Source organism: Cryptomeria japonica, chromosome 2 (genome assembly GCF_030272615.1).
Source record: "Cryptomeria japonica chromosome 2, Sugi_1.0, whole genome shotgun sequence".
Classification (NCBI taxonomy): domain Eukaryota; kingdom Viridiplantae; phylum Streptophyta; class Pinopsida; order Cupressales; family Cupressaceae; genus Cryptomeria; species Cryptomeria japonica.
Window position 1 is genome coordinate 6,389,650 of NC_081406.1, and position 15,734 is coordinate 6,405,383.

Consider the following 15,734-nt stretch of genomic DNA (forward strand, 5'->3'; position numbering starts at 1 on the left):
GACAAAAGGGCCAAGGAGACGCAAGTGGTTGTAGTTCTTGTATCGGCGCATGTATGAGGTCTCCATGAATTTGACATTGCTTACATTTCTTGACAAACTGATATGAGTCTTTTTCCATATTGGGCCAGTAATATCCAATCCTAATGAGTTTCTTGGCTAAGGCAGGACCACTAGCATGTGGACCACATATCCCTTCATGTACTTCATGTAACGCAATCTGAGCTTCGTCACTTTCTAAACATCTAAGAAGAGTGCCATCTAGACCTAGCCGGTATAGGGTATCAACTAGAATGACATATCGAGAGGATTTGCTAATGAAGGTGCGACGTTGGTTATTTGATAGATTAGGAGGTAGGGTATTGTCCCGAAGGTATGTGAAGATGGAACCATATAACTGGGATTTAGGACCAACAACACATATCTTTTCAGTGGAAGTGATCTCATATGAAGGAACCAAAAGGTTGTCCACCAAGAACTCATAGCAGGTCTCATTTGGAGGTAGATCGATCAATGAAGCAATTGTAGCCATGGCATCTGCGGCGCGATTCTGCTCTCTTGGTATTTGCTCAAAATCTATCTTTGTGAAGTGTTGTTTTAGGTCTTCCACCATTTGTTTGTAAGGCATTAATTTTTCATCTTTTGTTTGGTAATCATCAATTGTTTGACGGATGACAAGTTGAGAATCCCCAAAAACGCGAAGTTCCTGGATCTTCCACTGAATTGCAATCCGTAATCCAGTTGTTAATGCCTCATATTCCACTATATTGTTAGTGCAAGAAAATGATAAGCGGTATGATTTTGGTATAGAGTCGCCTTGAGGAGTTATGAAGAGGATGCCTCCTCCTACCCCATGCTGTGTGTATGAGTCAAAGTATAGTTGCCATGGCTTTACATGTGATATTGTTAAAATGGATTCATCTGGAAATTCTAAATTTAGAGGAACATCATCAATCATGGGGGCATCTGCTAATTGATCTGCAATGGCTTGTCCTTTTATTACTTTCCTGTCCACATACTCAATGTCAAATTCACTCAAGATCATTACCCACTTGGCTAGTCGCCCAGTAAGTGTTGCTTTATTGAGAAGGTATTTCAATGGATCTACCCTTGCAATCAACTTAGTCTTATGAGTGAGCATGTAATGTCATAATTTTTGTGAAGCAAAGACCACGGCGAGACATGCACGCTCAATTGGTGTGTAGTTTAGCTCATATCCCACCAATGTGTGACTGATATAGTATACTACCTTTTCCTTACCCTCAGCAATTTGTTGTGCTAAGAGTGCCCCCAATGCCGTTGGAGTAGCTGAGATGTATAGTAACAAAGGCTGATCTAGAACTGGTGGCATCAAAACTGGCGGATTCAAAAGGTAATCTTTGAGCATCTGAAAAGCCTGTTGACAGTTATCATCCCATTTGAATTTGATGTTTTTATGTAGCAAGTGTTGAAAAGGATTACACTTATCTGCAAGTTGTGCTATGAATCTCCATATGGATTGTAGTCTGCCTTGTAAGGATCGAAGTTGACTAATATTTCTGGGTGGTGGCATTTCCAAGATGGCCTTGACTTTTGCTGGATCGGCTTCGATTCCTCTTTTGGACACAATGAATCCTAGGAGCTTCCCAGAGGTTACTCCAAAGACACATTTCTTGGGATTTAATCTTACTTTGTATTTTTCCAATCGATCAAAGATGACTGAAAGTATGTCTAAATGTGTATCTCTATCTACTGATTTACCCAAGAGATCGTCAACATAATCTTCCACGGTTACGTGCATGAGATCATGAAAGATAGTAGTCATGGCTCTTTGATATGTAGCACCTACATTTTTTAGCCCAAAGGGCATGACATTCCAGTAGAAAGTTCCCCAAGGACAAGTGAACGATGTTTTGTGTTGATCCTCAGGTGTGATCCTGATTTGATTATAACCAGAAAATCTATCCATTAATGATAACATTTCATGACCTGTTGTGAGATCAACAATCAAGTCAATATTTGGTAATGGGAAGTCATCTTTTGGACAAGCTTTGTTGATGTCTCTGAAATCTGTACATATTCTGATGCTGCGATCCGGTTTACTGACAGGTACTAAATTGGAGATCCATTTAGGATAATCAATTGGGCATATGAATCCGACATCCAATAACTTCTCGAGCTCTGCTTTGACTAGTAATGCCACTTGTGGATGCATTTTCCTTAATTTCTATTTCACGGGCTTTGCCCCTGGTTTGACTGTTAAATGATGCATTACCAAATCCAGATCTAGTCCAGGCATATCAGCGTATGACCACGCAAAGTTGATTTGTCGTTCTTTGAAGAAATTTATGAATTTTGACCTTTTGGACTTTGGCAACGATTGAGACAGGAATATATTGTGTGGAACCTCTTCTGTACCAATATTTGTCTTGATAGTCTCCTCTACCAACATGGATGACTTTTCCTCGTATGATGCTGGGAGAATGCTGAGCCTTCCATCTTCGGGTGCCTCAGAGAGGTTTTCGCCCTCAGATACGTCCTTTCTTTTTACTTTTTTGGGATTAGACAGTGCCACAGTGTGGTTTTCGCCATAAGACCCTTGATTTGTTCTTATTTTCACATTTTTGAGACTGGAAGGTCTGACGCCCTCACCAAAATATGCCATGTTGTTGAGTTCTATAGTGTATCCTGCTTTATGGTCCCCGGGGGGAAGATCATCTCATATGCCAAGATAGTCAATAATAGCTTAATCATTTTGGAATGTGTCAAATTGTGTTGGTCCTTCATGATCCCAGTCAATGAGTTGGTGGTGAACAAGGGGAAGGCCGTTAATGTCTTTGGAGTTAGCAGGGCTAAGAGTGAGGATGCAGTTATATTCGCATATGTCAAGGTAATTATCGAGGTCATCGATGGCACTCTCCTCATCACTTTCGATTGCGAGCGAATCCAAATTGTCATTACTAGTAGCGCATTCTGGGACAGGTGTTCTCATCCTATGTGATCTCAACCTAGAACCTTGAGACAAAGACTGTGTGGAATCCTCATGGGTTGTTCCTTGACCAACTCTGAACTTTTTATAAAATTCCTCTTCTTCTGTGGGTTCATTTGGCTCTCTGAATGTCTCGGTGAGCTCATAGTCATTGGAGGATTTGTCTGAACCCCATTCCCATTCGTTGGAGTCTATAGAATAGCGATCCTCTTGTTGAATTTTGGCAGCTTTGATTTGTAATGCTTCTTCTGTGCTTTTGGTGTGGACCTTGGAAGTCAGAAAACCAAGTCCCTTCGAGCGTTCCCTTTTTATAGTCAATTCAGGTTGTAAAGGTTCAATGATACCTTCCTTTCGTAACCCAAGAGGGCTTTTTCCATCATACCTGAATTTTTGTAGAATCTTGAAGCCTTTGCCATATTTCTCATAGGGTATATTGATGTGATCTTGTGTATCATCTTCAATGTCTTTGTATAGCATTTTGTATAAGCCTTCCTCTTCCAGTTCACCCCATCTTTGAAAGGTAGTAGGGTCCCATTCGAGTACCACAATAGATACTTTCCTGTTAGGATGTGGTCTTCCATATTCTTTTGGAGAACTCATGACTTGTCGTAAGTACATGGTCTAATTCAAAGTGTATTCTCCCATGCCTTTGTCTTGAAATTTGCCTTTAAGCTCACCTTGCTTTGATGTCAAAGGTTTCAATGACTCAGGATCAATGTATGCCGAAGAAGGAACAACTTCCCGATTACTGGGAATGATGGTCTTAGTATGTGATCTCAAGTTATTGCAATATATAAATGGATTAGGATCACCGTTAACTGTTACCTCGACTCCATTGTGAGGAACTTAATGCATTGGTGATACGTCAATGGGACTGCCCTCATTTCATGGATCCAAGGACGTCCTAGCCATATATTATAAGTGAGGTCTAGATCCAGGACTTGACAAATCACATCCTTTGTAACTGGCCCAACTTTGAGAGGCAAGGTAACTATGCCCTTGGATGAGCGTTCTTCATCATCATATGCCTTGATGGTGATTTGATTTCTTGAATTTACAGCTTTATCAGAATATCCCAATTGTTTAATGGTGCTCAATGTACAAATGTTTAGACTAGCTCCTCCATCTATCAGGACTCGTTTGATTCTATGTTTGTGTATGAAGGCTTCAATGTGTAATGGTGCATTATGTGGCTGACTTACAGAGGCATCATCGGCTTCTGTGAATGTAAGGGAATGTGGAACGGAAAGGTATCCCACCATGGCTTGAAACTGGTCCACATTCAGATCAGTAGGAACGGTGGTGTCTCTCAATATTTTGTCAAGAATAGCTTTATGAGCGGGGGATATACGTAGGAGCTCAAGAATGGAGATAAGCGCGGGTGTCTTCCCTAATTGTTCTACAAGGTCATACTCAGGTTTGGTTGATGAAGAAGTGGTATTTTTAGTGGAGGCACCTTGCAAAGTAATTTTACCTCGATGAGTTGTAACATGAAATTCAGAAGTAGGTTCAGAAGAAGATCCAACACCTTTTAGGACAATCTTGGGTCTCTGAGTAGGATTTTCAGGAGTTTTGTCCTTGATGATAATAGTAGAGACATGATTGTCCATCGAGATGTGATTGATAGTTGAATCATAGTTGTAAGGTGCTCTAGTATAGTTGGCTTGATCATCTGTGGCTTTAGCTTTTCCCTTGTCATGCTTTGGGAATGGTTCCTTAAACATCTCATGTTCTTGGTTGGATGAGTGTCCCTCAATCTCAATGTCACCTCTATCAATGAGATCTTGTACGATGTTCTTCAGTCGATGACAATTTCCTATCTTGTGACCCTTGCTCTTATGAAATTCACAATACTCATCATCATTCCACCAATTTGGTTTAACCTTTGGTTCATATGGAGGAAAATCTGGAATTGTGATTACCTTGTTTGCCACTAACTTTTTGAAGACTGACTCAAGTGGTTCTCCCAATGGAGTGTACTTCCTTTGTGATCTGGAAGTTGTTTGAGTATTCACTTGATTGTTTGTAGAACTTGAGCCCGAAAAGATGAATTTGGGTCGCACTACATTGGCATCAACAACACCATCATTGACTGTGTTCTTGTTTTTATTCCAAAATCTTGGCTTGTCTTTTCGTTTAAAGTCATCTTTGTTTTCCTTGAATATCTTAATGACTCCTTGTTCAATTAGGACCTTTTTTGTTGCTAAGCCTTTTTCAATAACGTCCCTGAAGGTGGACAAACAAGCTTTCCTTGGATCATAGCCAATGTCTTTGTTAACATTCTGGGTGAACATTTCTACCATTTGTTTTTGTGGAATTTCACAAGAGCATCTGCTAGCTAGATTCCTCCATCTTTGTAAAAATGATGCAAAAGACTCTCCCTCTTTTTGCTTGGTGTTGCATAAAGTAGTGACTGATATGTCTGTCTCTATATTGTAGGAGAAATGTTGAATAAATGCCTCTGCTAAGTCACCCCATGACTTAATACCAGGTGGGAGTTGGGAGAACCATTCCATAGCTTGATCACCTAAGCTTTGTGGGAATAATCTCATCAAATATGTCTCTTCTGCTGCCACTTCAATGCAAGCTATGAAAAACTGTCTTATGTGTGCCTTAGGATCCCCTTTTCCTCTATACTTATCAAATTTAGGCGTCACAAAGTGTGTAGGAAATGGAGGCATTGGAATGCTCTTGTCAAATGGATAGGGACATATGTCTCTCATTATGTATGTTGGCTTCGGTGTATTTATGTCCTCTATTTTCTTTTGTAAGTCCCTGATTTGTTGCTCCAAATTGCTCTTAGGAGGACATCGACTTCTTGAAGCATACCCTATGTTTGAGGCACCAATTGGAGGAGGAGCTTGTTGCATATATGGATGATATTGATCATACACATGTTCATATGGAGGGGGTCTATAGTGATGCGGCGTATATGGAGCACTTGGTATAGATTCATTTTGAGGAACACCATATCTATTTTGTGCATGTATACCATACTCTACAGGTATGTCATGTTCTATTATGTTGCCCCCAAATTTGACACGGGGTTTCCTTGTGTCCAAATTTTGAGCATGCCTTTGAATATCCAATTGCTTTGGTTGATCCGTAGCTTGAGTATGTGATTGAGCATATCTGTCTGCATAAGACTTCCATAATGGTCTGTGAAGGTGAGTATCATATGCTTGACCATGTGTATGTGGGACCTTTGGTTTTTGAAGTAAAGATGATGGTGATTCAGGTACCATATATGGTCCTCTATTTCCTCCACTATTAGGCCTCCTTTGATCCATGTTGGAGTGAGTTTGTTGCAAAGGTCGATTTTCCATTATTTGAGACATGTCAAAATCATGAGGTATCTTGGCTCCACTTTGTGCCATCATTTGTAAGAAGTATTGTCTATCCCTCCTCATTATTTCCTCAACCAATCGATTGAAATGGGGATTCATAATGGATTCTTCCACATCTGCTGAATGTATTGACAAGTTGTCCATATTGTCATTGTGTGTAGCATTGTTGTTTGTAGTGTCCGTGTTCTCAACATTTGGAATGTTTCTATAGACATCCATGTCAGGCAATGTAGTGTGATCAGTATTGAAAAAGACATCATTGTCATACTCATAAGAACTCATGTTTGCGGACTCTTGAGCCTCTTTAGTTTCTCTCCTAGATTTTTGAAGATGGGTTTCAACCATGAACTAGGTATTTACCAAGATGTGTGAGACTAGATGAAAATGAAAAAGAGTATGGAAGACCAAGAGTTGGATGGAGTGTAAATGAATCTGAGGTGTACTTGCAATGTCCAAAGTGTAAGACCAAGTATGTATGTAGTAGAGTAGGTGTGGCTTCCAAAGAGAGGATAGTTTCTCTTGATGAGGTAAGTTGACCTTGACTCTAAGTAGGACCAAATGAGACCCAAAGGTAAGAAACCTTAATGAGGGACCACTTAGCAAAGTGTTGTTGTATGTAGTGTGTTGACAAAGTATGATGAGGACAAGCAAGTGACCTTTTGACTCAAGTTTAGACAATTGTGAATGTAAAGTGAGATGTGAAGCAATGATGGACTGTGTGAGACCCAAAGACAGGTTGAATGCTAAATGAAACCTGGATAAACAACCTAGGAAGCTCAAGAATTCCGAAACTGATTTCTTTTGTTTGTTGGGGCTGTAAAATTTTTGCAATTCTGAACACAGACGCGCCTGTATACTTCACAAACGCAGTTCCCCGACACAGACGTGTCTCTATTCAACACAGACGCTGTTATATTCACAGACGCACTTAGACAACACAGACGCGATTAAAACAGACACAGATGCATTTCTGTAAAATTTGTGCAATTTTTTCCAATCTGTGAAGTCATTTTTGTTGTGACCAAATCTGACTGTTTGATTGTTTTTCGTGACAAGAGGACACAATGTTGATGAGGACTCAATGTTTGCAAGTGTTTAGACTGACAATGACTCCAAGAAAAGTGTGTTGTTTGATGTAAAATTGTTTTGCATACACTTGAAGACACAAAAGACACAATGTTTTATTGTTTGGTCTTGAATGTTTGAATGTTTAAAATAAGTCAAGCACAATTCTTATGGTTGGCCAAGACAATAGTTGTTGATCCCACATGGGGTTTAACCCCCGAGGCTACGCTATTCAGAGCGGATACTTAGATGCTTGACCTCATTGGCTCCACCCTCGGCACTCACTTCTCAGGTCAGCCAAGCATTAGTCCCCATGAAAACTCCCCATGGCAAACTTTGTATCTCTACTAAGAACCGTATGTGTGTGGGCCGCTACCAGAGGTCCGACCTCCTTCCCCAACAACTAGAAGGATTTGGGCTTCTAAAACAAAAAGGTGCTAGTAAGGGCATCCGCTCGTGTGGCCATACATGTGGCACTTTCAGCTCTATAAATACAGAAGGCTCCCAGCCGGTAGGGGTTATGCCCTACAAATGATCAAATAAATTTGATCAAACGGGTTTATGGGGAGACATAGTGTCGGTATGAACTAATCAGCACACGTTATTCATAGTTTTCACCATGAATACATTTGATTATAGTGGTTCGGAAGAGGTGGGTTTTCCTCGCTACCACTTGGGTCGTTCTCTTCTCACTAGTAGTCCTAATGACCACATGGGAAGACAGGCCCTCTAAAGATTAAACAAAAAGAGCCTATTGCTCAAGACACAAAAGACAATGATTCAATTTTAGTGCACCAATGGAAGTGTTTGCTAGTCTATGAAAACAAGGCACACAATAAAAATCCAAAAAAAAAACCCTTGCCAAGGACCTGCAACAAAGATTTGTTAGTAGTTTGGGTTTGTTTCAAATAATCACCCCTTCCTGCAAGCACACAAGTTAAGTAAATTTTAAAACCCAAAAGACTTTGTGAAAAATAGGGGCCTTCAACAAAACGTTTTGCTTTCAAGACAAGCTGCACCAATTTTGTTAGCTAGATCTAAAAATGTTAGCTCAAAATAAACCAGATCTGAAACCCTAAACGGAAAATCTGAAAATTGAATCAAATAAAAATCCTGAAATTTTAAACTGTAGAACACAGACGCGGTTACTCTTGACACAGACACGGTTCTGAGACACAAACGCGGTTCTGTGAGTCACAGACGCGACCATAAGTCACAAACGCGGCTATAAAACACAGAGGCAGCTTCAGAAATCATAGACGCGATTCTAGGGCATAAATGCAAGTTCCGAAACCTGCAAAACAAAATGTTGCCTGTAACACATACGCGATTTAAGTTATCGCAGACATGTCCAAAAATCAAAAACACGATCCGAAAGCCCGCAGACGCGGAAATACCAAAAAAAATGTTGTCGAAAACGTCCGATCTGCAACTTCAAAATACAAAATTTGCAACAAGGAGGTTAAATGCAAAGGGACAAGAGTCCCACCGGGCGTGCCAAAATGTATATGGTGAAAATGGATAACAATAATAACGGAATTGAAAGTCTAAATGAATTCAACCACCAAAACCCTAGCCTAATAACAACAAAGATCCACCATAACATATGAAGATTACCTAAGACAATGCAAATCAAATGAAATCACAAAGATTATACCATCACATGTCCAATAGGGTTTTGATCTCCATTCTTCCTATATCCATTGATCTTGCTTGATATATTTGCTCTCAGATTTTATGTGCACAAGAGCTCAACAAAGAACGGAATGTGGTTGCAAGTAGGATCGTAGTGTAGCCAAGTCCTCAAGATTGTCGATTAGGGTTTGATAATGAAGAAAGCATCTCCTTATATAGAAGACACTATAAGAAATGGAGGGATAAGATTGAGAGGTGTAAAAAGGAGGTCGGCTAGGATTAGATGGTAGGTAGAAGAAATAATAAAATAATGAAAGAGGTAGGTAGTGTAGGAATTAAGAGATGAATGAAATGTGTCATGTGTAGAAAAAGCTAATGAATTAATTAAATAAATAAAGATTCATTTAATTAATAGAAGAAATGAGATCAATTAAACAAATAAATATTTATTTAATTTAAGAAAAGGATAATTTAAATAAATAAATGTATTTATTTAAATGAGAAATAAGGCTAGAAGAGGATAAATGAATTAATTAAATAAATAAGGATTTATGTAATTAATAGAAGAATTAAGCTTAGATAATTAAATAAATAAAATATTTATTTAATTAGACATGACAATTTTGGGTGTCTACACTCGGTAATCACTATGTAGTATCCCTGTGCTTACACTTGCCCACATGCATTGTTTATCAACAGTTCCTTATTTATAAACAATTGCTAACTACTTGATCTCCTTGATCACATATCCCATGATCAATCATAGCCATCAGATCTTCAAACTTGACCAGGTTCAATGTATCCTTCATTCTGAAAATTTTTTACCTCGCCTTGGAACTTGCATACATTTCTTGGAACTTGTGCTAAGGTATTGTGGTTCAATCTACACTGTAGATCTTTCTGTCGATCTTCCTTTACCATATATTCTTAACAAACTTCATACATGATATATCAATCATTTAATCAATTCTAGCTCATCAGCTTCCTTCATTAAATAACTCTTTTAATCATTTAATGCACTCTGTTATAGCTCGGTTGCAACTCGGTAAATACTAAACTTCACTCGGTAGACATTCTGCCTTCGTTAACCGATAGAGATAACCTTAGGGTTTACCGACTAGGTTCCTTAGGGTTTACCAACTAGGTTCTTTGCTCGGTAACATAGTATAGTATTAACCTTACAATCAACAACATATGTAGGATATCAAAACAATCTAAACATCATGATCTCATCATTGTCTAACTCGGTAATAGTTTCCCATTGAATAACTTATTTCTCCCCTTATTCATCATAATCTTTTTGTGTCTTTTACCGACATCTTTATACTCATCAATTCATACTTCTTAAGATATGGCAACATCATACTGAATTAGAAAATCAATTTCTTGACATCAATGACAAAATAATAATATTAAGATAGTAAACATCCTTAATCAGTTATACCCATAATCATCAACAACCTTCTCAATATCCTAATTGAAATGCCAACAATCTCTTATTGTCTGTTATAATGCCAACACATAATGTTGTTACTTCAGTTCTTAGTAAATAATTTTTCAGTTTGAAATAAGTCCATAAAATTTTGAAAGGGGTTTCAGGTAGCTGTAAATTAAATATGAAGGGAGGTAGCTGTAAGGATGCCTGCAGGTCTGGAACTTACTATTTTGCCCTTTAAAACATGTTTGAAAAGAGAGGAAAAGAATTAAAAACTCATACCTCTATTGGATGAGGGTTAAAATTGTATAAAAAGAACATACAGGTCTATTCTCTATAGAACCTTTATATTAAATAGATTGTTTACTATTTGGAATATTAAGGAAGGAAGGAATAAATGTTATTACTGTTATATATGTTGTAAGTAGAAGCATGACTCACTTGTAAATCGTAGTTAAACTACAGTTTGGAATAAATCTTACTTGCAGAATCTTTCTCTTCATGAAATTTTAAGTCAGTATAACACAAAGGATAAGGCCATTATTAATTTATGACTAAAGTAAACTAGCCTTAAACCTTAGACACCTAGAATACTCATTGTGTCTACAAAGGTGCGGATACAGGTACACGTATGTACCACACTTGGGTATATACTGGCAAGTATGTACCAATGTGTTAATAACTTATAATACTTGTCGAATACGCAAAGGTATTTGTACTCACGTGTCCGTGTATACATATCTTACCAACATAACGGTGTAGATTTGTATCACTCCAAGGAAGATAGTTCTTTTCCAAGTCAACATAAAGAAGATTTTGACCTCTAACCAAGCTTCTAGAACTTCTTAAACTAAGAGGATAAGACAACACTTAGATAAAATTATTTTGTTAAGATCAACCTCTTTAGAATTAGGGAATTTACCTATACCCTAGCCTAGGAAGGCAGTGGGTGGATGAGCGTGATTGTACATGATGCAGTAGCATCATAATTGGGAGGTTACTCTCAAGAGGTCGGACATCAGAGACATGTCCGATAGGTTAAAATGCATACTTAAGTATTTAACGTACAATTGACAGTTCCCTATACCCCCTAACTTCCCAAACCAAGGATTTGGTGGTTTCAGTGTAAAAATTGTAGTCTTAAGGTCTTAAGGGAGTAAGAAATTAATGATACCATTTAGAATATTAAAAACTGGGTCCACTGAATGCTGATACAAGAAGTCGAGCTTAGTTTCCTCTTTTGGAGTTTAGTTGAACTCCTTGACCCAAACTTATTTTTGAGAAGGGTGAGATCATTGATAGCATGAAAATTCGTGCTTACAGTGTAAAACCTTGGCCAAGGTGGTGTTGCGTAATGCATGCACTAGTCTGATCCTTAGCACTAGATACGCCCTTAGTCAGAGCATCATACTAGTAGGGAGTTACCCTCAGCGTATGACCGACTATGAGTGTAGGTCTTAATAGCAAGTCTCAGATGGAATTGAGTTCTCATTTTCCTTTACCTCCCTCCAAAGGGTCAAGCTAGTCCAGAAGGATATGGCATGGGGGACTAGATAGTCTATGGTTGGGAAGAAAAGTGCCCTAATGATACTTTCCCTCCTCACCAGTATCATGATAGAGTTTGAAGTTTAGAATTTAGCATCAGTTGAAAACTACTCTCTAAACCCTATCTCGCTTTCATTTCATGCAAGTTAATTATTTCTTAAATATTACATGTATGCTTAATTTTTAGTTCAATGTACTTAATCTTTCAGTAATCGTTATTCATGTTCCTGTTTTGAATATAAAAAAAAAATCCATCTTGCTATGTTTAGGTTAACGACTATTTTTGCAACGGTTAGATTATTTGAATGGTTATCTCTGTTAAAATTTTCAACATGTTACACATGGTATCAGAGCGTCGAGTTCAACACTGAACCTTGGGCTCACCACGATAAGAACAAAAAAATAAAAATTTGAAAAGAAACTGAAACAAAATACTTGGCATTGTCCAGGATGTTGCGCACAACCTAAAGAAAACAATCACGTGACATGGTTTACCTTCAGTTGTGGAAGGTAATCAATCGCAAGTATGATTACTCATACTGCTCCATGTCGTCTAATGATGAAACCCTAGCCAATGCCCTAAAAAGAATCATCAAGGAAAGACGACCTTGGACTATTGCCAGTAAGGCAACAATATGAATTAAAATACTAGCAAACAAAGCATCGAAACCAGTTAAGCTTGCAATTGAAGAAATGAAGTACAACAATGTTGTCATCCATCCTGAACCTGAGGAACAAAAAGCGGTTTGCATACCCCGACCTATTTTTTGGTTGGTACCCTTTTCCGATTTTGAGGGGAAAGAAGAGCCCATCTTAGGATCGGAAAGTAACTCTTAGATAGAAAGCCTTCTTGTATATATTGAAACCTAACCTGAACTATTTTTGAGAGTAACCCTGATAGGGTTACATAGTATATACTGAACTTTAAGTCCCCCTTACTTTTGACAACAGTTATGGAAACATTTTCATGATATGTGTGTTTTGTGTGTGTGTGTGTGTGTGTGTGTGTGGATTGTTAGATGGTTTTAAAAAATAAAAATAAATTATTATTATGCTTTCTTCTCATGCTCTTATTGTTGAATGTTAGACAAAAAAACAAAACAAAAAAAACTAAAACTATATATTTTTGTAATATCAGGTGTCACAAGAACTATAACATGTCTCATCACCTAGAAGGTGGGGGAGAATCTGAAGGTCCGGAAACATCAAATGATAAAATAGATAAACTCATCCAGATGGTTCAAAACACACATAATGGGCTCCAAGACTTGGAGCAGAGAGTAAGTGGCCATACAAAAATACCCAGCGCGAAGTTTGAGTCTCAATTTAGGGACCAGTTTACTGAGCAGGAGCACACTCGTCAGAGTGGGTTCCAAGAAAGACAAAACCGTAACCAAAACCCCAAGGGAAAACAACTTATGGGTGTCATATCGGAGGATATGAAGTAAGTAAAACCTCTGCAATACGATGGGGCTGAAGGAGGAGATGTTGTTGAACCTTGGCTTACAGGCATGAAGAAGTACTTTCAAATTAGAGATTATACTGAAAACATGAAGGTTGTTTGGGGAGCCTATCAACTAACCGGGGAAGCTACCGGTTGGTGGGAAAACAAAAAGACTGAACTTGGCATGAGATTAGACAATATAACCTGGAGCAAATTTGTGGAGGTGTTTAGACAAAGATGGCTACCTCAATTATTCTTCGAGCAAAACTTGACAGACTTCTAGCATTTGAAACAAGGAGGACTTTCTGTGCATAATTACAAGGAAAAATTTATGCAACTCCTGAAGTATGTGGAATGAAGTGGTTGGGTCAGCATAGGGCAAGGGTAAATTATACAATTTTGTGGAATGCCAGGATGACTTCGGCAACAAAGTACTCTTACGAGGCATGCAACGGGAAATTAGATTGTGGCAACTCTCTGCATGCAGCTGAGATGAAGCGAAAAGAAAGGATGTCAGATATTTGCAGTTAAAATGGATGAAATTAGGGATGCAAAGGATGTCCTATATCAAGATAATATGATGATGTATGAGAACTGTAATCGTCATGAAAAGGAGTTTGGTGAAGTTCAAGAACTAGAAGAGCCTTTTGAAGTGAAATATCCTTACCTCCAAGATTTTCAAGATGTATTCCCTAGGGAATTGCCTCGCTTACCACCAAAAAAGATATTCAATTTTTCCATCGAATTAATACCAGGAGCAACACCTATATCCAAAGCTCCTTATCGGATGACAATGGTCAAGTTGATGGAGTTAAAGGCCCAACTTCAATAACTCCTAGATAAGGGATTGATAAGACCTAGTGTGTCGCCTTTGGGGGCACCAGTAATCTTTGTTAAAAAGAAAGATGGGACTCTCTGACTTAGCATAGATTACAGGATGCTGAATAAGTTGACCATCCAAAACAGATATCCTCTACCCCACCTTGATGATTTATTTGATCAAATACATGGAGCAGCAGTCTTTTCCAAGATCGATTTGTGATCAGGGTACCATCAGTTGAGCTTAAAGTATGAGGATATCCATAAAACTACCTTTAGAACTTGTTATGGACATTACGAGTTCACGGTTCTACCATTTGGACTTACTAATGCACTAGCCACTTTCATGAATTTAATGAATAGTGTCTTCCATGATTGCCTCGACAAGTTTGTCTTGGTGTTCTTAGATGACATTTTGATATACTCAAGGAATGAAAAAGAACACCTGCAGAAATTGTGGTTTGTTATACAATGATTTCAAGAAAACAAATTATATGCAAAATTATCCAAGTGTACCTTCTTCCAAAAATAAGTACAATACCTAGGGCATATAATCTCAGCCAAAGGGATAGCAGTAGACCCAAAAAAGATTAAAGCCATTTCTGAATGGCCAACTCTCAGGAATGTGCATGAAGTTAGAAGCTTCATGGGGTTAGCAGGATACTATAGAAAGTTCATAATGAACTTCTCACACATCACACACCCCATCACATCATTGCAAAGGAAGGGAAAAAGATCTAAATGGTCAAAAAAATGCTAGGTGGTATTTGAACTCCTTAAAGATAAATTGACCATGACACCAATTCTAAAAGTGCCAAATCCAGATGACCAATACTTAGTAGTAACTGATGCTTCAGGGGAAGGATTAGGTGAAGTCTTGATACAAAGAGGACAAGTAATTGCCTATGAGTCAAGAAAGCTCAAAAATTATGAGCAAAATTATGCATGACATGACCTTGAGCTCGCAACAATAGTACATGCTCTACAAATGTGGTGTCACTATTTGCTGGCGAGCCTTTTGAGCTTTGGTCAGATCACCAAGGGTTGAAATATATTTTCACTCAATCAAACCTTAATGCACAACAGAGATGATGGTTAGAGCTAATCTCAAATTATAATTTTGAGATCAGCTACATCAAGGGTAAGGAAAATTGAGTGGCAGATGCGCTAAGTAGTATAAATCATATTAATGCCATCACTGCAGTGCATGCAGATTTGAGGAATCATGTCATACAATTGTTAGGAGGGGATAGATTTTACCAGCAGGTAAAAGAGGCTTTACAAATAGATTCCCAGGATCCAAGATATGATGGTTTCAAATTTGAATCAGACGGACTTTTAAGATACCAAGGTAGGATGTATATACCTGAGTCCTCCAGATTGAGAAAATTGGTGTTGAAAGAAGTGCACTTTGCACCTTACTTTGGACATCCGGGAGTAGCTAAACTTCTTGCTGACATCAGACCCTTATATTTCTAG